This window comes from Dipodomys merriami, unplaced genomic scaffold (assembly GCF_024711535.1).
Source record: "Dipodomys merriami isolate MVZ:Mamm:240054 unplaced genomic scaffold, mDipMer1.0.p SCAF_13, whole genome shotgun sequence".
NCBI classification, from domain to species: Eukaryota; Metazoa; Chordata; class Mammalia; order Rodentia; family Heteromyidae; genus Dipodomys; species Dipodomys merriami.
Genome location: NW_027202604.1, coordinates 25817358 through 25824439, shown reverse-complemented (window position 1 = coordinate 25824439; position 7082 = coordinate 25817358).

The following is a 7082-nucleotide window of genomic DNA, read 5'->3' as shown; positions in this document are numbered from 1 at the left end:
TGGAATTCTGCTCTGTCTCCTCACCAGAATGTGGCGCCTCCTCATTTGAATCTGTGGGGCATGTCCTTCCCCCTTCTCTCAGGAAATACAAGTAGTCACTGGCATGACCTTCTGATGTCATCACTCAGGTCCCTCTGGGACAAATGAGATAGAATTAATTTCCTTCTTCATTTAGGTGGAATCATCAGAACACCCAGTTTCAACTGTCCTCCTCTTAGATACTCAGGTCCTTTGAGCTTAGCTGGTCATCCTAACTTAGATATACATCTAGAGTGAGTGAGGAAGCAGTCCAGATAACAGAAGCTGCATTCTCTTGGCTCACACTGTATGACTGGAGTTGCTACAGGCCTCACCAACTCAAAGAATTCATGCATTAGAATGTTCTGGAAGAAATTTGGATAGCCATCAGATTTCACCTGTCTTCTTTTGGTCTGATCTCCCTCCCCTTGCAAGTCTGCATGTCGTTCCCTAACTATGGCTGTTTCTCGTTGCAGGAATCACTAAAGAGAGGAAGAGAACTGGGGTTCACTGAGTGCTCACTAAGTGTGAGACACAAAACAACACTGTGTTTCTTCTCTATTTTTCCAAGGGAAAGAAGGATTGGGTTTTACAAAACTCAAGACTCACAATAGCACCAGAGCTGGGACTCATCTGTCTTTTCATCTCAGATTTGTAATATGAGAGTGAATGATAATAAACAATGAAGTCCGAATCTACATGCCTTGAAGCTTGAAAGGAAAAATCCAGAAGAGAATCAATCCCCATAACGGTGGTGAGAGTAGAAATAGAAAGCAGATCTATTGCCACATGCCACCATCAAATTTGCACTTACATAAGAAAGTCCAGAACTGGGAATATGTGTTCTTAGAAAGTAAATAGATTTAAATGAGAATTACTTAACTTGAAAATTTGATAAGACACTAATTGATTTTAGCAATAAGGCATTAGTGAAGTATAGTCAGCAAGACTGTTAAAATGAGGAAGGATGTGCTTTAAAGTTTTATGGAACACCGTCCTAACTGCCAAGAGGCCGTTACAGCAGAAATCAGAAGCCAACAGGATGCTATCTGAAGGAGGTAGTGGTTTTTCCTAGCTAAAAGGAAGGGCAGGCAAGGCCTGGGGAAAATTTCTTCTGGTTCTGCAGCTCTGAGAGTATGTAACAACTTTTCTGATCTGAGTCAATCACAGGAATCCCATAGTTTATCCCCAAATGGGAGAATGATGTGAGAGGTAACGTTGATCAAGATGCACTGCACTCATAAACTGACATGTTGAATACAATTACTTAAAAATTTTATTTAAAAAAGGGAAAGAAAAGAAAGTGCTAGAGAAATGTGTCCCTTATAACTCAGCCAGTACTCTAGAGAAGCACCAAAATTGAAGCCTAAAGGAAAAGTGCATATCTCCTATATTTTTCATATGCTTTCTAATGGAGACTTGAAGCTATACATATACACACACACACACACACATCTATCTATCTATCTATCTATCTATCTATCTATCTATCTATCTATCTATCTATCTATCTATCTATCTATCTATCTATCTATCTATCTATCTATCTATCTATCTATCTATCTATCTACCTAAGCCAGGCACCAGTAGTTCATGCCTATAATTCTAGCTACTCAGAAGGCTGAGATCTGAGGAATGCGATTCAGAAATGTCTGTGGGCAGCAAAGTCCATGAGACTGTTATCTCCAACTAACCAGCAAAAAGCCAGAAGTGAAGCTGTAGTTCAAGTGATAGAGTGCCGGCCTTGAACAAAAAAACTAAAGGACAGTGTCCAGGCCCTGAGTTCAAGCCCTAGTACTGACACCCTATTATTTTCTTTGTTATTTTTTTTGTAATCTTTCTCTACTAAAGAAGATTTATTTTTACAAATGGATGCAAAAATATTTATTCCAAGCTAGTTATTTTATGTAATAATTTCCCCCCTTAAGACTTGTGATACACCTTTTACATTTCTAAGGAAGAATTGTATTTTTTTGTTTTTTTTTTCTCTTTTATTGTAAAGGTGATGTACTGAGGGGTTACAGTTACATAAGTCAGGTAATGAGTACATTTCTTTTTTTAAAAATGTTTTTTATTGTGAAAATACTGTACAGAGGGGTTACAATTACATGAGCAAGGTAATGAGTACATTTCTTATCAAGCATTGTTGCCTCCTCCTTTGTTTCCCCTTTCCATCCCTTCCCATCTCCCCCCCCCCCACTCGCGTCCCCCCTCACCAAGTTGTAAAGTTCGTTTTCGACATAACGACTTGTACGTCTCATTGTTGCAATGGGTCCACCTGTATCCCTATGTAAATGATTTGTTGTTTCCCTTCCTCCAGTACTTCTTGATCGGAGTCAACCTTTTCATCATTCTCCTCCATCCCATCTGTCCCCTCCCAGACTCATTTCACATTTCCCACTTCCTTTATTACATAAGCACATTGAATATTTTTTGGCCATATTTGTCTCCTCATTCCCCTTTACATTAACATCTCCTTTACTACCTCCCTGATAATCTTGATTCAGCTTCTGCATTCATTTTGCTAAACTGTTGTTTGAAAGGTTTACTCCATGATGAACATTCTCTCCTGTATATAGTACACTTTAGTCAACTAAATCGTGGATATAAGCATATCCATCTAAGAGTGATTATGTGTATTATATGTGAGGTTCTATCTTGAGTGTGAGAATTTCCTTTGAAGTTTCTCTGTGACAATTTCTCCTTGTCAAAGAGACAGTAAGCATTGTGATACCTTGAGCAATACCAGCTCAGTTCTAATAACTGTGTTTGGAATAAAAAATTGATGTAAAAGAACAAATGATAACCAAACCTAGTTCTGCTTTATGACATCCCAATGGAGTGATCATCGTGGATGTTGACTTTCTAAATCAAAGGAAAGCTTTGTCAGTAAGAGTACCTGATGATATAATTAGGTATTTGATCATATGCAATGTTTGAGGCTGGTTTCATTTCTTCAACTAACACTTAAAAGCAATACCAACCTTTTTGGTTTACACTTTAAAAAATAGGGTGGATCAAGAAATGAAAATGTTTCCTTTTTCTTTTAACTTTTTTTCTTTTCTTCTGATCCCTGGTGATTTGGTACAAATCAATCACTGAAGATACTTGGAGAAATCAGATGTACCCGTCGGGTTGCAAGCATTCAGAGCACTTCTGTGCCCATGTATAGAGAGGTTAAGATACACCAACCTGTCAATTTCAATACTTCTACAATATTCATCCTCCCATTACATCTGAAACATACTTGCCAAGACAGCTGGAAGACACAGAAGAAGAGATGTGTAGTTAATTTCTTCACCACAATCTCAGGTGTTTTGAAGGATAGTTGGCTCTCAGGAAAGTTGACTTTTAAATAATAGTGAGGGTGGTTAATAAAATTTATGTTGGATAGGCTCAAAATCTTCCTCTCACTTTAAATTGGTTTCACTTGCATTTACTTTTTAAGTTTAAATTTTAAAATAATTACAGAGGTTCCCAATGACAGTGCGAAGAGCTAGATCCCTCATAACTGTAACACAAAGCACTCACGGCTATTATGAATGCAAATGTAATCTAGTAGCCAAAGCAGGAATATGAACTTCCTAATGTTCTAAATTTATTTTGTATTCATTTTCGTAAAGGTTACTTTAAGATGAATTAAACTATCTGGATCAGTATCCAGAAACCTTTTAATATCAACAGCCACATCATATTTAGGCTTTGGGGAATACAGTCTTTGTGAAACTATACAAAGCTGCAATTGTTCAGAGAGAACAGTGTTGATCATATGTAAACAAAGTGAGGATGGTAATAATAAAATAAAACTTTATTTACAAAGGCAGGCAATTGATTGGACCATATTTTCCAACCCCTGATCTTTCCAGTGTGATTTGCTAATGAGGTTCTTTTACCCATACTACTTTCCATACTCTTTTGGACTATTTCCTTTGCATAATTTCAGCAAGAAAGTTGATTTTTGTGAACTTTGCTCTTATCACAGGGATTCTAATCTACCAGTGAATTATGAATTTATTTGCAAGCAATAATGTTTTCTTCTTTCATATCTTTAGTTCTAAAACAGATAAGAAAATACATTCACTTTTTTTGTCATTTATGTCTAGTGACTTACAACTTGAAGATTGATGCTTGACATATAACGAGTCCAATACAACATAATATTCTCATCCCAAGTCAGAGTAGCTTAATGCATAGATTCAAATGAGTCACATCTGTGTTCAGAGTAAATCCCTGCAAATCAATTATAAAAAGAGCATCCAAAGATGTCTTATATTTGGCCGGGAATGCGTGAAACTATGTATTTGAAAATCTGTGGCAGGTACTAAGGCCTCATGATTCCAAGCATACTAATGAGATTTCAGAGGTGAAGGACAGGAACTCGGTGCCCATTCCAACCTGCAGGTATAACAACAGGAAATTGAACACTAATTGATTACTGGCAATTGAACACGAATCGATTACTGGCTGCTCAGTGGCATGAAGTAGTCTATAGCAGAGTCTAAGTGAATAAATAATCAAGTTCTGGTTAAACAGCAATGAAACTACAGGTTGCTCAGAAAAGGCCTGTTACCAAGACAGGTTAGAGCTGTGAGTCCCTTCCTGCCCCAGGAGGAAACGAGAGACAGGGTTACGTTATTACCCCATGACACATTTCCTCCAGGAGCCTGGAATTACTGCCACAAACTTCCTTCAGGGGGAAGCAGGGGAGGGAGGTAATCTCAGTTTAACAGACTGAGAAATGATGTTCCCGAGTGGCTTAGTGACACACTGGTGAGTTTGTTTGCTTCAGCCCTGGAGCTCCTCCTGGGACAAAACCTGGATGACTTCCTAATCTGCTTGCCTTCAACTGTGTTACAGCCACCAGTACTTATCTGACTTGGGCTGCGCCTGGTGAGGAGGATAAGGAGAATAGCTGCTACCACTAGTTGTAACCTTATTAGGACTCAGGTCTGTGCTGTGTTAGATGTAACGTTATCCCATTTAGAAGTGATGGGGGGCAGGGGGAGAAGGGTAAGTACACAGATGTTTAGTTGAAAGATGTAGAAACTGAGGCTATCAATGTCAAGGAGCTTGGCCATTTGCAACATTTTTTCTTTTTAGGATTCCAAAGGTTTTTTGTTGTTGTTGTTGTTGTTGTTACTGTTTTGCCTTAGCTGTAGCTGTTCTGATCTACCCTAGCAGCTCTGTGTGTGTGTGTGTGTGTGTGTGTGTGTGGGTGGGTGTGTGTGTGTGTGTGCGCGCGCTGAAATGTTGTGGTGATGCTATTCTGTCTTGTGTATCGGGCTCAGAGCTGAGTACATGACCTAATTAAGTTGTCCCAAAATGACCAATGTGGCTTTTATGACATAGGCTAATCATCTAGTTGTTGGGGACAGCTAGGCTTACCTAGTTTTGCTCGTCTTACTTCCTCATTAACTCCTATAGGAGAGCCTAAGTGCTTTGTGAATTGAAAGAATTCCAAAGCTCCATCATAGCAACAAAAGTCCAGGCACCAGTGGCCCGCATCTGTAATCCTAGCTACTCAGGAGGCTGAGGTCTGAGGGTTGTGGTTTGAAGCCAACCCAGGCAGGAAAGTCCATGAGAATTATCTACCAAAAAACTATCAAAAAAAGGCAGAAGTGGAACTGTGACTAGAGTGGGAGAGGGGTAGCCTTGAGCCAAAAGAGCTCAGGGACAGTGCTCAGGCCCTGAGTTCAAGCCCTAGTACCAGCATCTTCCACCCCCTCCCCCACCAAGAGTCAGTTATTAAGAAAAATGATTTACCCACTTATATCTCAATAGCTTGGGAATCCTTCAATGAGCAGTCATCCTCGGATTCTGGTCCTAGCAAGCACCTGATGATCTTTATACCTGCTACAATCTGGAAGATGCTTTTAGAATAGTCTTGAATGATCTTTAGTTCCATCTATTAAACCCCAGGGTGATGAAACATTATCACTAAAAGCAAGTAGGAAGCTACAAATTTGATATTCTTACAATATTTCTAGTTTTATAATTATTTCATGGATGAGAGAGCCATTATCTGATAACATCCAGAAATGTGAAAATTATTCATTTCATACAAGCAACCCGGGTCCTGTTGTAGTTTTTGATTAAAATGAAGACTTACCAAGTTTTATTCCTCAAAGTATGATCGCTTCACGGGCAATTGAAATCGGCTAGTTCCATTGTTGGGTTTCTAATTCCAGAGCTTATAATAATATTTTTTTTGGAGTCAAACATGACATAATGTTAGATCTCCTGCAGCTAGGAAAGATGATAAAGTATTTTAGCCACAGCAGGTGCATTGCAAAAATCCTTTATTAAAAAGAGCTGCCACACATATGCTCAGAGTGTGATGGATTGTGCAGAAATTAAGAGTGACATGCTATGAATTTACAGCATTAACTTTTCCCCCCTAATTAAAGCAATGGGAATGGCCTCTACACAGAATCTGGTTGGAGTTAGAAAAGAGGATGATTGTATTCCCTAGCACTCCAGAGGATGAATTCTTGACCCTGTATTCTCACAAGAAGAGTGCTGGAATTAAACTAAAAGTAGATGACAAAAGGCAACTGACATGATTTAATTAAAAGCCCCTCTCTTCTGTTATACCTTGACTTCTACTTCCAACTTGATAGGTGGGTATCTGCCTCCCCTGCCCCCTCCCACCCCGCTTCATGTGTAATTAGATTTGGTAATGTAGCTGTCCTGTTGGCAGAGAAAACTCTCCTATCACACAGAATGGCTGACTTCCAAACATCAGAAGGATTCACCATAATTCCAGTAGTGATGGAATGTTAGCAGTGACTAAGACAAGCCAGCACACAATTACCTACCAACATCTTTCGTGACTTCTAGTGAAGGAGTTGAAAGAGTTGGCTTCTTTTGGATGTTCCTTTTAGCACAGAGGGAGATAAAAATCTTTTACATCTATGTCTTCACAATTGTGATACAAGAATAATAGTCTCATATATATGTATATACACACACACACACACACACACACACACACACACACACACATATATCGCCAGCTTTTGGAAGAGAAGAGATAAAAAGTCATGTCTTCATGAACAGTGGAG